Below are 17,711 nucleotides of genomic sequence, written 5' to 3' on the forward strand. Positions count from 1 at the left end.
TTGTTTACCGCAGAAGATTAAAAGAAAAGCCGGGGAGGGGGGAAACCCACTCTGTCCTTCCCCTCCTCCCAGCATGCGGGCTTTGATCTCTGAGCTGGAATACAGAATTGAAAGGCAGGCCATAACGCTACTAATGTACACCGCTCAGCTAAACCCAGATTTCATTCATGCCACCTTAGAGATCCCCTCTCCCCCATTAATGGTAGCCATCATTGCTGCTTTCTTGGCAAGGGTTCCCATAACTCCTCCTCCACCCCCTAAGGGAACCCCCATCAAGCAGGCTTGGCACAGCCCCATTTACACTCACTCTCAGGAAGGCAGAGAGACTAGAGCACAAGCCAGTTCGCCTGGCCTGGCAAGCCAACCAAAAGCAGCATGGTGAGCTCACCCCGTGCAGTTGCACCCCAGGAAAATTCTGACCAGCTCACTTCCAGCAAGTCAGAGTCATTAAGAGATGGAAGAGCCCTAATGGAGCAAGCTAGCCTCTTCCTTGAAGGGGGCATCTCCACTAGCAAGTTGATGCTTAGCCAGCTGAAATAAATAAGTCTCATGTACTTCTAGCATGCTGCATGTTTAAAGCCCTTCGCAAACAAACGGTCTTCGCAGCCCTCCTGTGAGGCAGGTGAATACGGCACCATCCTCCTTTCACAGATGGAGGAAGAGGTTTGTGGCCTGGCTTAGGACCGGGCTGAGCACCTGCAGAGACTCACCATGGACCATATTGAGCCAGCAGCAGCGTTGGAACAAGAAGCCCGACTCTCCATGCCCCGGCCTTGTGCTCTGAACACTGGACTATGCTCCCTCACAGAATGCCACCTCGAAGCTCCAGCCATCCCTGAACCTGGGGGTCTTTCGAGGTTCACTCCATTAGGTTTTTATGGCACACCCATCGCTATGGCACCCGATTCCCTTCGGCCCCCACCCGTTTCCATGGGGAACCCGCTGGGTGACCAAAGCCCTAGTTGAACTAACAATATTCCCCCTCCCACAAAGCCTATGGAATCTACAGGGAGGATCCAAGGGGCCTGTGCTCCTTAGTGCAAAAGCAATTTAGCCGCTTGCTCCTTGGGCATTTCATGGTTCTCTTTGCTAGAGCCCTGTGCACAAATTCATCTCTCCCTTTGCTCCAGCCTCGGAAGAGTCCAATGCTTGATTCCCTTCCCCCCACCCCCGAATCCGCTTTCTCTCTTCCCCTCTCAGGAGTCAGGGTCAGAAAGGCTGGAGGGGCCTGCGAGGTGCTGCTGAGAGCCGGATCAGGAATGGATCCGCTCTTGGAGTTCACCTTGCCCTGCTGCATAGGCAAATGGAGCTCGACTGTCAATGGTAAATTAAAGCTCTCAATGCACAGAGGGACACTTTGCTGACTAGCCCTGCTTGGCAGCTGGCACCTTCTGTTTCACTTCGGTTTGCTGTGAGGAGCAGCTGTGCTGCTGCACCCATTCCTGCGCCTCTAGCAGGGTTCCCTTGCCCTCGTGTTGTATTTCCGCTGGTGACTCGCCCTTCCTCACCCCGCGGCCGCCAGCGACAAGGCGTATCACTCCTGTTTGGAGCCCGCTCTCGCTCTGCTCATGTCAGCACAAAGCTGCTCAGAGCTCCCTTTGATTCCTGCTAGTTGGCACCTGCGATGTGAGATCTTGACCCTATGAACAGAAAACGTTCTCCACGCCCTAGTGGGGAATCTGGTAGGGTTCAGAAGTCGCCTGTCTCTGCGGTGACCTCTATTTGGATCGGTCACCTGCTAATGGCGAATGCAGCGCTCTTATAGTGCGGTGCATGTGCAGCGTAGCACCTTTGAGATTCTTTGCGTGCTTTCTGCTGATGGGTGGCCTTGTAATCCTTATACAGAGGGGGAAACTGAGGCAGCGAGGTCACTTATCTGGGCCAAGGCCACACAGCAGGAGAGGCAAATAGAGACGTGACTTGCATTAAACCCACATGACACAGAGGATAGAGTGCTCCGAGAACAACTTCCCTATAGAATGGAATAGCCAATAACCGTATGTCCTTTTGGGATCATCTTTATCTCCGCTATCAGGTTTTGAAGAGTAAGTCCTATAGATCCCTATTGTCTTAATCCCTATTAAAGTCTATAGGGCCCTTCCATAAGGGATCAGCACACTTGTGATGTGTGTGCTCCCCCATCTCTGCATGCATGCCTCTAAGAGCTGGAGTTGCCAGCAGAGGATTTTGAAGCCTGCAGGAGTTCCTCTCCTTGTCAGACTGGCCTGGCTGGTTTCTGGTATTGGAATGCTTGGGCAGTGACATGGCCGGGTTCTTCCTCCCCCTCAAAGGATTCTCCTGCCTGGCTGAGCTGGTATCCTTGCTCTGGCACAAGGCTTTCAAGAATACGAAGTGGCTCCAATGATCTCTGGTGTGTCATTCCCTCTTGGCGCTTCACCTCTGCTCAAACAGGTAGAGAGCAGCACTTTGGCTGCCCACGGGTAATACTGTGGCCGAGTCACTTCCGCCCTCATTCGGAGTGTGTGCTCTCCACAGCTCTCAGGTGTAGGAAGGCATCTCAGACTGAAAGCAGATGCTTCCCCTGTAGGTTCCTGTCACTAACTCTGGGAGAGAGCTTGCCAGCATGTGGGTCTCAGCTCTGTCGAAGCAGCTGCAAGTGGAATTTGCTTCTCTCCTACAGCTGGGAACTAGTTAGCACTGGAAGGAAGTTTCTGCCTCAGGAACAGAAATCCACGCCGCTCCGCCTAGAAATCAGACTCCCGTTGCTAGGTTGCTAAGGTCAAGCTATAGTGTTGCATCTCCATGGGCCACATCACCACCCTAAGAATGGGATGGCTACATTTGGTTCTAGGCCCTGGCAAGCTGCCAATATTGCCCCTTACCCTGGGCAAAACTGGACTCTAGATGGACCATTGGTCTCGTCTGACCCACTATGGCCGTTCTTATCTACATCTAGTGCCTGATTCTTCAGTGTCTCTTCTATCCTATACATCCCTAGCCTCCAGAACACATCAGAGGAGCCAATATCATACCCAAGTGTAATTAACAGACAATTCTGGCAACTGATATGGGTGCAGTGAAGATTTGAATGGCAATGCAGTGCAGCACAGAGACCACCTAGTACCCTTAAGTGGCCACTGACTCTTTGCATAGTGATAGCAGAGAGAACACAGATCTTCCTGCTTCAAGAGGACAGGCCTCTGCCACTGAAACAAGGAGGAGAATCTCCACTAGCTGGTGGTAGTGTGAGGTCTATGGTAGAGCTTCACATATCCAGTTCAGACCCCTGTACAGGGCAGTGGTACACAGGCATAAACCAGCCAGTTTCAAATCAATATTGTACATGCAGAGAGAGAGAGAGAAAGGGAATCAGATCTAGGTGTTTGCAGGGGTGCTGGAACTAGGGGTGTTGCCGCATCCCCTGACTGGAAAAATACAGAGTTTACAGTTTGGTTCAATGGCTCTCAGCACCCCCACCGTACAAATTGTTCCAGCACCACTGGGTGTTTGTGTACAAAACTACATAAGCCAAGAATCCCCTGGCTGCAGACTTCAAGGGGGTTCCAGGCACGCAAGTGGCTGGGTAAGAGTGAACATCTTGCCCCTGATCTCATGGTAATATGGAGGTAACATTACAACACAGACAACACAATGATTGCCTATTTCAAGGCTGGAGCTAGTGAAATCAATTTGAGGAGCAGCATGAGCCAGTAGGTAGGGCAAGGAGACCCAAGTTTTATTCCCAGTACTGCCACCAGCCAGCTGTTCAACCTTCGGCCTGTCTCAGATGCTGCTTCTACGTTGCTTGTCTTGTTGATTTGGACAGTACGCTCTTTGGGATTGTCACATATGTATTTGTACAGCACCAAGCATAGAAGACCTGATCTTAGCTGGGGCCTATAGTCTCTGTTTTGCATTGTGTTTGTTGCCTGTATTTCCCCACATGTGCAGTATTTACTCCCTCAGACTCTGTATCAGGGAGAGATCTTTTCATATATTGCAACAATAGCACAGACGGACTTATCTGAGCTAGGTTTTCCGGCCCTGGTGGCGGTTTGTTTGTTAAGAGACAGCACAAGCTCAGGTGCATAGGCCATCCTGGCCCACCAGCACCTGCATCTCTAGCAGATCATGGTTGCTCCTAAGATGAGCAAATCAACATCCTGGTTGCATCAGATTCCTCGGAGCTGCTCTGGCTTAGAGAGCCTTGGGAGGCAAGAAGGCAGCGAAGGCTGTACCAGAGCGTGACCAGGCCAACCTCAGAGTAAGAGACAGTTGGACAAGCTGAGAGTTCGTTTCTTTTCCACCCCACCCCTCCTCCAAGATAGGTCAGCTCCATGAATTTCCCAAACACAAGACACTCAGGGCTACCGTGCCAGCCACAGCCATGAGTCAGCCAGTAGATGCTGTGGCAGGACCTACAGGAGATCCAGAGGTTCCAGCAGCACAGGGCTGCCTGGAACTGAAGAGAGGGAAGGGTTTCTCTGAGTGAAGTGAACAATCACTTAACCAGGACAGCTTTCACCAAACTGGCAATGGCAGCAGCTTGCTACATAGGGGCTGGCAACATGCTGGAACCTGTGGGGAGATGAGAGTTGCAGTGACAGGCTACAGACATGGCCTCTCTCCCTGACAGTCCCGGTATTTACGGCTTTCTGCACTAATCGGGACATGCTGTGACACGCTCACTGGCTAACAGGGCACCGGCGTGGGTGAGGAGTTTGTTAGACCACTCCCTCCATTGTGTCTCCTTCCATTTCTGCTGCCTTCGTTCATGGTGTCCTTTGTGCCCAGCACAGCCACACCTGCACCTCTTGGGCTTCCAAAAAACCCCTGCTGACCCATGAAGCTGTGCAAGGAGAAGGGCCACCGCCCATCCTGTTTGCTATGGCAAAGCAGGCACCGCAGGGCCGGGACTGGCTCTTTGATCTCTGTGCAGCACCATGCACGTCCTCTGCAGCCACTCTCCAGCCTGGAAGCTCTACTGTGCTCTCTGAAGAGAGAAAACTCCCTCCCCCCATGCACACCTCACAATATCAGCCAGTCTCCCAAGGGTTAATACTGCTGCCTCAGTTCTTCCCCCCCCAGTCTGCAGCTGAATGACAATGGGTCCTGGCAGGCCAGGAGTTGAGCTGCTCAAGCACTTGGAGGGAGGGCTGTGAATGCATTAAGATTCCCATCCCTCCTAGATTATGCCCTGGTATTCCTGATGAGCTCTAATGAGAGCACTTTGCCGCTAGCACTGCTGAAGGTGAACAAGGGCACCCAGGACTGTTTTGGTGCAGGGCAGACAAAGAGCAGCGTTCACTGGCGTTTCTCAAATACCTACAACAAACATTAACGCCAGTGAGGCTTCCCAGTCAGACTGCTAAAGTGCAGTTAAAATGAACCCTTATGGAGAAGTCTATACAAGGGCATAGGATTTTTAAGCCAGCCTATAATCGGGATCCAGTTTCCTCTCAGAGTCCACAGGATGGTTCTGGCTCATTTCTGTAGAGCCCTATTGGGTCAATCTCAATCCCCATCACAAATCAAGGGGATTTCTCCTTAAGGGAAGGGCCTAACTTATTGCAATCCCCTTCAAGGCTCAGGGATGGGAGGAGGGGTGCAACATGAAAGGCAGACAGAGACGTCTACTCAGCCACTGCAAACAGGGTCAAACCTGCCCTCCTTACGTGGCTGTTAGTACCCAACTCCGCAGCAAGAACAGTGCCAGATCTGCACCAGACTTTACAGAGAGGCAGCCGGGCAGCACAGCCTGGGAGATGCACGCTCTGAATCTCAGGAGCCGGCCGAGAAGCATACAGCTATTTCCCCTCATGCAGCAGGGTCCCCTGCCATAGGAAGAGGTCACAGAGCTTCCCCAGCATTACTTCTTCCCATCTCCCAAGGCTCAGCAAGTCGGCCCCCTCTAGACCTCTGCCAGGACATGCCTTCTTCTTTGACTCCACGCACTGCTCTGAAGTCACATGCCTTGGCAGCTGCGCCACCTGTGCTCGTCTCACCCAACGATCAGACATTTATCAAACCAGAGTGGCAGCGAGAGGGCCCCCTCCCGGGCCCTGTATTTCCACTCTGCCTGCTTTAGAACTCAATTGCCCATGACATTGGAGCATGAACCTAATCCCGCTTACAAGGGCTCTCCTAGCCCCACACACTCGCTCAGCCCCCTCCAGGCTGGACATCAGCCACCAGCACAGACCTTTGTCTGGTCAAACCGGTCTGAGGCTCTGCTGGGGGGAAGAGGTGGGAGGAGGAGAAGCAGCCTGTCCATATAAATCAGATTGGCTCCAGAGAGGTGTAGTAGAACAAGGCTACAAGCAGCAAGCAGGCTGTACCCACAGGAAACCCTCAGTCCCACTTGCTTGGGGCTGTCATTTGCCATCAGAGGCTTCCATAGCTTCTGCCGCGTCAGAGGGTTGCACAGAGGATCCTGGTGCAAGGCTGGAATAGGCAGAGGAGGACAACACTGCATATGGCTGTGTTCTAGCCCCAGTCACCTCAGTACCACTATCCACCCTCACTCATTCTTTGCTGTAGTCCCAGGTCTCATGAGTAGAACAGATTCCATCCCCCGCACAGACGTCATGGAAGCACCCTATGCAATGCCAAGCATTTCTAGAGCTTCGTCAGTAGGCATCGAAGTACTTCTGAGATGGCAGGTACTAACCGTATTTCACAGATGGGGAAATGAGACACAAAGTGAAGTTAAGTGACTTGGCCACAGTCACAAACACAAGCAGTGACATAGCCAGGAATTAGAAGCGAGGTCTCCTGGTCCAGTGTCCCATCTTCCTACAATCATTTTCTGGGGGAAGTGAGATTCAAGCCCACCAGTAGGAATTCTACAACAGACAAATGCTCAAGGGCTGTAGCTGTTTCTATAAAGTCAATTGGTTTCCTGCCGATTAGAGTTTTTCCTGTTGCATTTCCCTGACACACAGCCAGCCAGGGCTCAAAGCACCCAGTACTCAGACTTTAAGGTCAGAAGGGACCATCATGATCATCTAGTCTGACCTTCTGCACGTTGCAGACCACAGAACCTTGCCCACCCACTCCTATAACAGACCCCTAACCTCTGGCTGAGTTACTGAAATCCTCAAATCATGGTTTATAGACTTCAAGTTACACAGAATCCACTATTTACACCTGTGCCACATGCTGCAGAGGAAGGAGGAAAACCCCAGGGCCGAACATGAGAGAACGGGAATAAAGCAGGACAGGGACAGAGGCATATGGGTTTCACTTCTAATGCATGTTTCATGTTGTACAGGCCCAGTTTCATGCTGGCCCGCATGAGGAGAGGGCATAGCCACGCACAGCAGAACGGAGAATGATTCCACAGTTTGCAGACGTCGAGGACACATTTCTGCACTCCCCACGTTTTGATTCACAAGAGTTTCAGAGTCTGACAAATGCAAAGTAAAACTCATTTGCAGCTGCCTCAGTTCATTGCTTCTACATTCCAGCCACAGACCAGCAGTCATGCAGTGTCAGTGAGAAACCACAAGCTGAGAAGGAGACATGCAGTGTGGAAGCTATTTCTGTAGCGTGCAGTCAGGTTTTCGCCCATTTGTTTGCACAGCACAGCAAGCCTCGGGCCAGTAAAGTTTACAGTCACGGAAATGAGACCATAATAGGTCAAACATGAGACAGGGCTGAGAAATTTAGAGCCAGCCTCCAGAATTTTCCTACAGTACTAGAGGAAAATCAGGGAGTAAATATTGCACAACTGAAGTCACAAGCAAGAAGAGAAAATGACCCAGCAAAACCTAAGCGGGAGACAAACTCAGTATCACAAGAGATCAGAACTTTCACCTTTGTCAACCCCAAAACAAGCTCCTCCCCAAGGATATCTGAGCACTAGCATGCCTCTTATTGAGAGAAGAGCTGACATTTTCCTTTGCAGTTCCCCTTGGACAGGACACCAGGAGCCAGCTACCATACTTGCCTTGGGGAGAACCATTTACATTACGGAATTTGTAACCTGCAAGGTTAGGGCATAGAAGCAAGTTGGACTAATCTTTACTGAACAAGTCCCTGGAGCTAACCAACCTGCCCATAACATACATGGCACCAGGGAAAGGAACATCTTCCCTCCCCTCAAAATAACATCAGGGCCCCATCTTCAGTTCAGTTAGGATTTAGAACCCCTCAAGCCCCAGAATCTCCGTCTGCCTCCTATCCCAATTCATCCCAGAGTGGGAATAGCAGCAAGAACTAGTCGGCTAAGACTGGTCATACAGGAGCAATGCTAATTACAGCTATCTCAGTGCATCTTGTCATGAAACCAAGAGAGATCTGAGCTGAGACATTCAGACCCTCAGACTTCAAGGGGCGGGTTTCAAATTGGAGACCCGGTGTTTTCTCCTCCAGATGCTCTATGGCATTGTGTTTCCTCTCCATATGCTGTTGCCCCACAGCAACCCCGTCCTCAACTGGTCCGAAGAAACAACCTCAAACAATCGTCACGGACGGCTATTCCAGTTCCAGGCTTCCTCAGTTTCTGGCCTCTCACTTGGGATAGGTCTCAGGCTCCCCAAGACCAGTGGTGAAGAGGAAGGAGCACCAATGTCCTGCATGCAGGATTAGTTTAACCAGACTCCCGTTTGGAGCAGAAGTCTCCCCAAGCACGATGTTTTGTAGGTCCCTCCACAGGATAGCTGGTCACCTAAATGCCTGATCCTGCAGGGCACTGGGACCCTCCCAACTAGGGGCTCTGCTCCCATTGACTTCAGTGGAAGCTGAGGGTGCTAAGCAGCTTGGCTCCCTGGGGCATTGGGACCCCATTCTGCAGAGGACTCAATAAAAATGGACACCTGCTTTTCTCTTTCTAGAATCACAGTTCACTGCATTGGCCCCATCACATGGGGTGGCCATATCCCTGCTTTACGCTAAGCCAGAAACACAGTAACATTTGCAGCATCACACCCTGGGAGCCAGGAATCTGCCTGGTTTAATTAAAGAGATTTGGCAAATGGAACAAGAGCCAGACAGGAAGCAAGCACAGGCCAGCTGGTTCTCCCAAAGGGGATATTCATCCTTAGCCTTTATCTGCAAAGCACTTCACAAACATTAATGAATTAAGTCTCACCATGCCTCTGGATCATCCCCATATTACTCATGGGGAAGCTGAAGGCAAAGAGGTTATAAATGGCCTCAAGGGAATTTGGTGGCAGAGGTGGATTTACACCCCAGGAGTTTCTGTTTCCCAGCCTTGTGCTCAGACCATGCTCTCTCAAAATACCTCCCAGAATGTGTTTTCAAACCACATTTTGAACATTAGAATCTGCAGCCCAGTCAGTTTGCGGCACAGAGTAAAGGCCCGATCCTGAAATAAGATCTTCACCACATCGGCTGCATCTGTGCAGTCTCAGCTGAAGGTAACGGAGCTCTGCCTATTGCAGGATTAGGGCCTTGATGTAGGTCTGGGCATCTAGGTAAAACCCCTGGGAAAATGCGGTGAAGAGCAGCAACTAGATGACATGCAGCTGCATTTCAGAGTTGAATCTCAACTAATTTCTCCCTCCCACACAAAAGAAAGAAATCTACATGTGATTTTACTACAGTGCCCCAGGCTTACTCTTCTCTTCTAGGGAGACCTTGGAGGCTTCTAGTTATTTTGTGGTTCTGTGCCATTTAAAAAAATTAAAGACAAGAGTAATTATTTTTGTAAAGTTTGGTTTAAATAGCACCACATGCTTTAAAATTTTTGCTCCCAGGCAGACTTTTGCTAGCAAATTTCAGCCTGGAGGGATTTTTGTTTTGTTTAGCTAAATGACCCAAAGTTATAAGTCTCAGAAAACAGGGCTTTATTGGAATGGAAACATTGACAATTTTAACTAGAGCAGCATGAATAGCATTAGCAGAGACAGTTATTTCCATGTTAAGTGATTTAAGCTCATATTTCATTTACAAGCATCAACTTAAATGAATCTGCCTCTTCCCTGTTAAAAACAAACAAACACAAACAACACAGCAACTTGGGTGGAGGTACCTCATGTGCTTTCTTCACTGAGCATGGAGGGGAAGGTTGGGGTGGCAAAACGGGCAAGGCGGGGCAGGGAAGAACTTGTTTCACTCTGGGATGTTCTGCACCCGAGTAAGTGAAATGCATCGGAAGAATATCCAACTGGGTTCTATGAAACGAGACACCGCATGTTGAGGAAGTGAGGTCATATGGGAAATTGTTCCATGAGATAAAAAGGAACATGTTAAAAATCAGGCCATAAGACAGACAGTACAGGAAACAATAGTGCTTTAGATAGGCTTTCAAACATCCCCAGAATGCCAAAAATACAGACCTTTATAGAAACGACACTGCCTTTTTGTGTTAAGCACTCAGAGGAAGCAGACTAAGGAACTGAAGTCGTCCACTTCAGTCTATGGTTCGCCCCAAACTCAAAACATTATTTGCATTTGTGGGTAGTTAAGAGAGACTTGGGCCCAGTGGTTCTATTCTAGATCATGTTCAGAGAGTTTTACCAATGACTTCAAAGTCCAGGCTTAATCCCATCATTAGCCCTAGCTCCCACCAGGAACAGTGCAATCAGAGACTGGGCAGCTCTCAGCCATCCCCCTCCAGCCACACTTCTGCCAATACACAAATGGGCAGCAACAGCCACAGCTTCTCCAGCTCCAGCTGCCATGGAGCAGGTTTCATTCTGCTATTCAGAGGCTGCTCAATCAAGTCCAACTGGGGAGCCACTGTGGTAAGTGGACAAGTGCCCACTAAGGCCTGGTCGGGCCCACCTGGAAACAAGCGAGGCTTCAGGCATCAAGTGCTGCCGTGGCAGCGACAACAGCATCACTTTCACATGCTATTACATTTCAACACGTGTCCACCAGCAAAGGCCACCACACGCTTTAGTACAAGAGAGGTGACTGTGCCTATTAAACGCAGATTTCGTTTCACACGCTTAGACCTTTGAACATACACCCCTTCCTGTGTAACCAGGCTACAGAAATTAACGACGCCGCTCCTCTGGTTTGTCTCACCAGCCACGCTTCCCATGCACATTGGTCATTTCTAACTGATACCCCCTTTCTAGGTCTCAAAAGAGAAACTTTAACCTCCAGGTGTGTATCTAGGTACTTGCTGGGCCCCCACCACCAGCATACCTGGGCAGCTCATCAAGTTTTAGAGCTGCTTTTGAGGCAACTCTCCTGATTCTGCACAGCACCCTGGCATTTTGCAAGCCCACCATGCCTGCCTAGTGTAAGGCAATCCATGGGCAGGGCATACCATATCTTTCTCTTAAGTCCGGCACATGGCCACACACAAATCAGCCTCCTAAAATGTCAGGCTGATCCACTATTTCAGCAGCAGCCACAGACTAAGTGGAACTGCAAGAGAAATTCCCTTACCTGCCTCCCTTGCTCACAACTTGGAAGCAGATTCCAACTCCAACCGCCTACAGTTCAAAGCGGTTTGGCTCAGGCCATCTTTTTGTTTAACATCCATAATCATTAAAGGCCTGAGTGCAGAGTGGCCAAAACTCTCATCAGGCTGGATCCTCAGTTGGTGAAAAATGGTATAGCTCCATTGACTTCAATGTCTCCAAGGTTCTAGCCCTGCTTGTTTTGGGGATCTTGGTGAGTCTGTCACTATAGATCAGCTAAGGATCCGGCCCATTGACTAACAAGTTGTCGGTGCTGAGCAATTCTCAGGACCAAGTCCCCAAACTTAAACATGACATATTTATATTTAATTGCCACTGCTTTGTTGTCTTCTTCTGCACCTCCCCCAAACACAGGTAATTGCACTGGGATCATCAGACATCCCATACAATTTTGGGGGGCCCCCCTTCAGCAAAGGTGAACTTCATAATGTACTTGAATGCTTTGATGAATGAGGGCCATAGACATTTATAGAGCTATCACCTGCTGAAGGGGAACTCCAGGCTTGGCAGATAGGACATGAATGGCTTTCCAATACAGTATTTGAAAAGAAATTAAAAAACAAAATCTTTGGTTGCTTCTATACTGAAGAAGTTGGTAAGTGGTTACCTGCACTGGTATGGACCACCATGAAGGCTGTGGTGTAGACAGGATGCAGGCATTTCACCATCATGTCCCCTAATCTAGCTCACAGAGTAGCTGCAAGACATGCCTGAATTCTGTCCATGCTACAGCTTCTACTCTTGGAAACACTGGGACAGGTGTATGTGTTGGTGGTGCGGGGGTGGGGGGTGGGGGGGAGGTAGAAGGGGGAACCACCAACAAGCTTTGCATGCTTTTCCAGTGTAGGCAAGGTCTTAGACAGCACTTCTTGGAGGTTCTCAAGTTGTTTTACTAGTGTGGGTCAGGTTTGTTATCGCCCCCACCAGCAGCACTTTGTAGGTGGCACAAAGTGCCTCACCCATGATCCCATAGTAAGTAGGGCTAGAATCCTAGAGACTTCCAAGCACAGCAGCCAGGCTGAGTTCTCCACCCTGCAGCTCCCACACACAAGCCCAGCATGACGGGGAGCATTCAGAAAGCTAACACTCACTGGCAGCAGACAGGCCTGCCCAAAAAGAAAGCCAACCCACACACCTCCAGGTGAGCATTCTGCCGCATGAGCCAAGAGCAGCTACCTGCTTCAAGCCAGCAGAGGCAAACTTTACCAGGGATTTGTTGCATTGTGGGATGACCTAAAATACCCTTCACGGTCTGGTGGGTCATCTGCCGTTTAGCTGTTTTGAGGAACAGGTAAAATAGTTAGCCACCTCTTTTGGGGAAGGAGAACACACACACACACCACAATCACTGACCATCTTCTTTCTTTATGAATGTAGACTACTGGGTGGCTGTTCCTAGTCTATTCTAGTACAAAGAGACTGTGTGAGACAATTCTGGGTTCCCAATGCAGCCTATTCCCCCAAGGACAGTCACCCACCACAGGACAAGAAACTAACAAATGGGCTTCTAAATCCCTAGGTTTTATAAAAATGGAAACCTATTTGGGAGGGCTTAACATCTGCTGGTCTCTAGGTAAAAATACCCCCAACAAAGCTAGGGTAAGTCATTGCACAAGTACTCTGGGATGGGGAGGGGAAGAAATGGGGGAGCCAAGGGAGTGATCCACAGGAAGAGACAGGAGCAGGTTCTCATTCGTTTTTTGCAGAAAGCCATACAGAAGTTCGCTGGTAGACACCACACAGTACCAGGAACATCCAACAGAAGAGGCACCTCACGCCTTGCCAGTGCCAAGATGTATTAAGCACCTCCTGACTGCCCCTTCCATTGGGTCCACTAACATCTTCTTCCAGCAGGTACAAATAAGCAAACCAAGATCACAGCTGGAATTCTTACAGTGTCTCAGAATGATAAAGCAGAGCATGGGCACCACCCACATCCCATACTCCCAGGATAGCTGGGGAGTAAAACAACAACAAAAGCCAATTGAAGTTTGCCAGCTCTGACCCCAGGTGTCTGGCTTCAGAAGAAGGACCTAGGACTCTGTGGAGCTTGAAAGCTTATCTCTTTCGCCAACAGAAGTTGGTCCAATAAAATATATTACCTCCCCCACCTTGTGTACCTAGGACTACAGTGGTTAGCATGGCAGCAACTGATTACTACAGACATGGTCTGAATTATAAAACCTAGCGTGTTACTTTCTTTTTTATATAGGTGTTCTACCAACCTGAAGAAGCAGAAGTTACAGGGCTGGTAAGTAATAAACGGCTTCCCAGTCTTCCACAAAACAAACACTAGTTAAGACAGGACCAGGTTAGAAGGACAGAGGGAGAAAGAAAGAAAGAGTGAGGAGCAGAGCTTCTCCTACACTCCCTGAAGTGATGTAAACACACAAACCCCCAAAGAGCAGCTGCGTGGTTTAAAAAAGAAAAAAATCCCACTGAAATTAATATTTAACAAATAGTAAACGCGAAATGGATCAGAAGACATCAAAGCAACCGAGGTATTAATATTTCATGTTTTGGCCTACATACAGCTCCTGCTCCCCCCCGCCCGGCTTCCCCCAGTGATTTGATTAAATGAACTACAGAAAGTCTTCAGCTAGACAGAGAAGCCCCGACGTTTCAGTCAGCCCTACACCGCCACCACCACAAAAGAAAGTGAGGGGGCTCTGAACAAGTCACACACCCCCCCCCCCCGGCCGCATCACCCTCCCTTTCCAGCCCCACCAGACAATACCTTTCGCGTTTAGCTGCTTCAGCTAGTGCATCCTCAGCCGAAAGGAAGCAGCCCCCCGGTGCCACACACAGGCAGGAATCGCTGCGGTTTGTTGTTCAGAGGCGAAGCGTAACGCGCCTACACGACCCCGCAAATACCACCAAGGCGGGAGCTGAACAAAGCTCCGGGGCCGCTTCATCCCCGGGTTAGTCAAGATCCCCGAGCGGATCACCGGGCAGCCGCTACCGCACAGCGGGCTGCAGCCGGGCGGTTTCTTACCTTGCCTCTCCGCGGGAAAAAACACCCCGAGCCCGGCGGCTCCGTCGCTCTGCTCCGCTCCGCTCCGCTCCTTCCCCCCGCATGCAAAGCCCTGGGCGGCTCGCAGGCTCCCAGGCCCCAGCGGTTACAGGACTCGCCCGCGCCGCTGCCAGACACCATCGCGGAGCGGCCGAGAGCCGGGCAGCCGCGCCGGGGGCACACGGCTCATGGTTGACGCGCCCAGACAGACACAAAAAACCCGGCTCTGGCTTTGTCTCTCTCGGGGGGCGGGGGAAGGGGCGGAATTAACCCCCTCGGCTGCTCAGTCCCCCAGCCCCTGCCCGGTGCGGCTGCGGCGCTAGCAAATGGCCAGAGAGACGGCTCGTAACTCGGAGCCGTGATGTCAGCAGCGGTTCACGCCCGCCTGCGGCTGAGACACCTTCTCCCCACAGTGATTCATGCCGCTGCCTGCTTGGATTCAGCATCGGGGGCCAGGCTAGGCCACCGCTGTAGCCCTCCCCCCGCTCGGGCTCTCACGGCCGGGGCGGCTCCTGGCCGCGGCCCCTGGCCCCTGGCCCCTGACCCTCCTCCTCCTCCTCCTCCTCCTCCTCCTCTCGCTGCTGCTTCTGCGGCTACCACCCCCAAACGTTAGCATCGATTCTTATTTATTTGCAAATGCTCCCCTCCCCCAACCCACCCCAAAAGGGGGAATATGGCAGCAAACCGGAAACAGATTAAGGAAAAAGAACCAGCCCTTCCCCCTTGATATGTTCTTCTTCTTCTTTTTTTAATAAGGAAAAAAAGGGCTCCGGGCGCTCTGCCAGCGGCTGGAAACTGGCAACGTCCCGATCGAAGCGGCGACGTTTGCAAGCCAGGGCTGGACGTCGCTTTTCTATGGGGAGAATACGGAGCTCCCGTCCCCAACCCCCGCCGCAGCTAGATGGGTGGCGGGGCTGGAGCTGCCGCGGCTAAGAGGCTCGGAACAGCCCGCCGCGCTGGGGCGAGCTCTGCACAGCCCCCAGCGCAGCTGCATCTCTCCTGGCTCTCCAGGGCTGGAGGGAAACCCCGGGACTGCTCGCCTCTCAGGGTCCCCGGAGTGCAAGTATTATTGTTGTTTATTTATTGTACTCCCGTAGCAACTAGGAGACCCCGTCATCATGAACCGGGGCCCTCATTGCACTCAGAGCTGGAAAAACAGAACAAAAAGACTGTCCCTGCCCCAAAGAGCTTCCCTGGTGAATATGAGCTGTGCCAGACTAAACCCATGCAGGAGGCCTGTGTGTTTGCCCATGTGCTTGCCTCTAAGTAGCCTTTTAGAGCACAAATAAAGAGTTGTGTTTAAAAAAAAATCCAGTCCGTAGGTTCCCTAAGATGTCTAGGGGCACCCAAGTAATTACTGAGCAAATCCTGTGTCCCAGAAGTGCTTCCTGTGGGGGTATTCCTGGGCTTTCTGTGGCACCCATCTGAGCCCATCACAAGCAGGAATGAGAAGGCCTGGAATTGTTATTATAAGGCCTCAAACAAGTTTAGGGTCTAGAGACAGTCCTTTCCTCTAAGAGTTTGCAATTGAAACATATAAGGCTGACAAGGGAGGAGAAATGAGGACAAAGAAGGAAAGTGACTTGTCCAAGGTCACACAGCAGACCGGGGCTAGAACTCCTAACTCCCAGTTCTATGATGTAGTTACTAGATCATACTACCTCCCCTGAAAGGGCCTCAGCTACCTGTTCCCCAAAAGGGTGTGGGTGGAGGTTCTGCTTAGACTTTTACATTAGCATTCCAAATGGTATCTGGTTTTTAACACAGAAGGGCAACTGGAGAACTACGCTGTTGACGATATCCCATAAAACTGGAATCTGATTAATGGAGAAGAGAAGTGATTTTCATGCAGTCTGTTTAAAATTCCTTGGTTTTTATTATTTATTTTATTAGTTAACTCTGACACCAAAAAACAGTTGGAAGAAAAGCTCTTTTGTTACTTACTCCAGCCCTTTCAGTTAAGAACTGAGAGAGATCTAAAGCCATGTCTGCATCCTCCAAGAAAGACCTTCAACAAAAGAGGGAAAACCAGCTTTGATGCTCCTGATATTTCTAAAGTAAAAAACAAAATCTCTCCTCTAGAAACTAGCATGGAAAAATAAACAACCTTTCAGGCCTTCTTGATGCAACATAGAGAAATGGAAAAGAAGACCAGCCCTAACTGTATGTTATTTTGCAGCTACCTTTAAGGTAGCCAGGGAGTCTAACCGCACCATATTTGAAGCAGTAGTAATGGTACATATCTGAGTGATCTCTAAGACCACTGCTTTAATAGTCTTGTAAGTCTCGCTCTGTCTCCACTTTATTCTCTTTCCCCACTCACCTGGGATCAGGATTTAAAGAACCTGGAGACCTCATTGCATCCCAGGAGGCTGTGGTCTATCAGTTAAAGGTCGAGCTATCTTTGTGACTCCACAGGGGGAAATCATAAATTGCTCCATAACCAAATTCACAGGCTTGAGTAAACACTGAGACTGCATTCCCCTCTCTGCTCACGTGGCCCCTTTAGGTCACTGTTTGGGGAGGTTGGTAAATCACTGGTGGGAAAGACCCCTGCAGACAGGCAAACCAGCTTCCTCTTGGCCCTGGAGAAATGGCCTTTTTGGAGCCAGGCAGAAACATTCAGTAGATCAACATGAGGAAGTGCAGGGCTGAATGTACAGTGAGAACAGAAGTGGAATTGAAATAGGATTCCACCCACACAGCTTAATACCTTTTCTCTTTTAAATGCCCATGCAATCTTCTCAAAGAGGGAAATTTTTCAGCATCTCACCCCAGCCACTAATTGGCACTAATTTATAGATGCAAATTTGCCCAGCTGAGGGTATTGGCAACCATGAGGTCTCCCACACAAGCCAAAACATGGACACATCAAACGATTATTTATATGTACTTTGAGAAAGATACTTGGATTGACAGAGCAGGAGTCCAGATTCCTCTCGTTCTATACAGAAGAACAGATACAGCTCAGGAGAGTAAGCTTTTTCCCTGATAACTTGTCCTTGTGCCTTGCTACTGACCCGGACATACTGTTGTTATTGAGGATCCTGGGAGCTCTTTGAATTCAAGCACTGACATTACAATGATGGTATCTACCTACTTTACTGAGCATGTCCCTGCTGCATGATTATCTATACAGTGCTGACTAACCCCTCCTTCAACAGTTCCCTCCAATCTTTCCCTGTCATATCCAAGGAAGAAATTGGGTCCAGTACTTAAACCACACTTGTAGATTTTCTTGAACCATTAAATCAAAGGCAGAATAAAACAATCTGTTGTCTGTAGCAAACAGCACCTCATGTCCGTAAATCCCATGGAACTCTGAAGTAGTTTGA

At 50.0% G+C, this 17,711-nt stretch overlaps 1 protein-coding gene across 2 annotated transcripts in view; it reads right to left on the minus strand.

Moving 5' to 3' along the window:
* SRC (SRC proto-oncogene, non-receptor tyrosine kinase) overlaps positions 1-14,895 on the minus strand; it is a 72,318-nt gene extending 57,423 nt beyond the window's left edge. Inside the window, exon 1 of one of the 2 annotated variants that reach the window (XM_084645553.1) lies at positions 14,359-14,895. The gene's annotated coding sequence lies outside the window, so the exon portion shown is untranslated. The remainder of the gene's footprint in view (positions 1-14,358) is intronic. The other variant, XM_084645555.1, reaches the window with a different exon arrangement.
* Positions 14,896-17,711: the final 2,816 nt, after the last annotated feature.

The sequence above is a fragment of the Lepidochelys olivacea genome (assembly GCF_965140295.1).
Source record: "Lepidochelys olivacea isolate rLepOli2 genome assembly, chromosome: 13".
NCBI lineage: Eukaryota > Metazoa > Chordata > Testudines > Cheloniidae > Lepidochelys > Lepidochelys olivacea.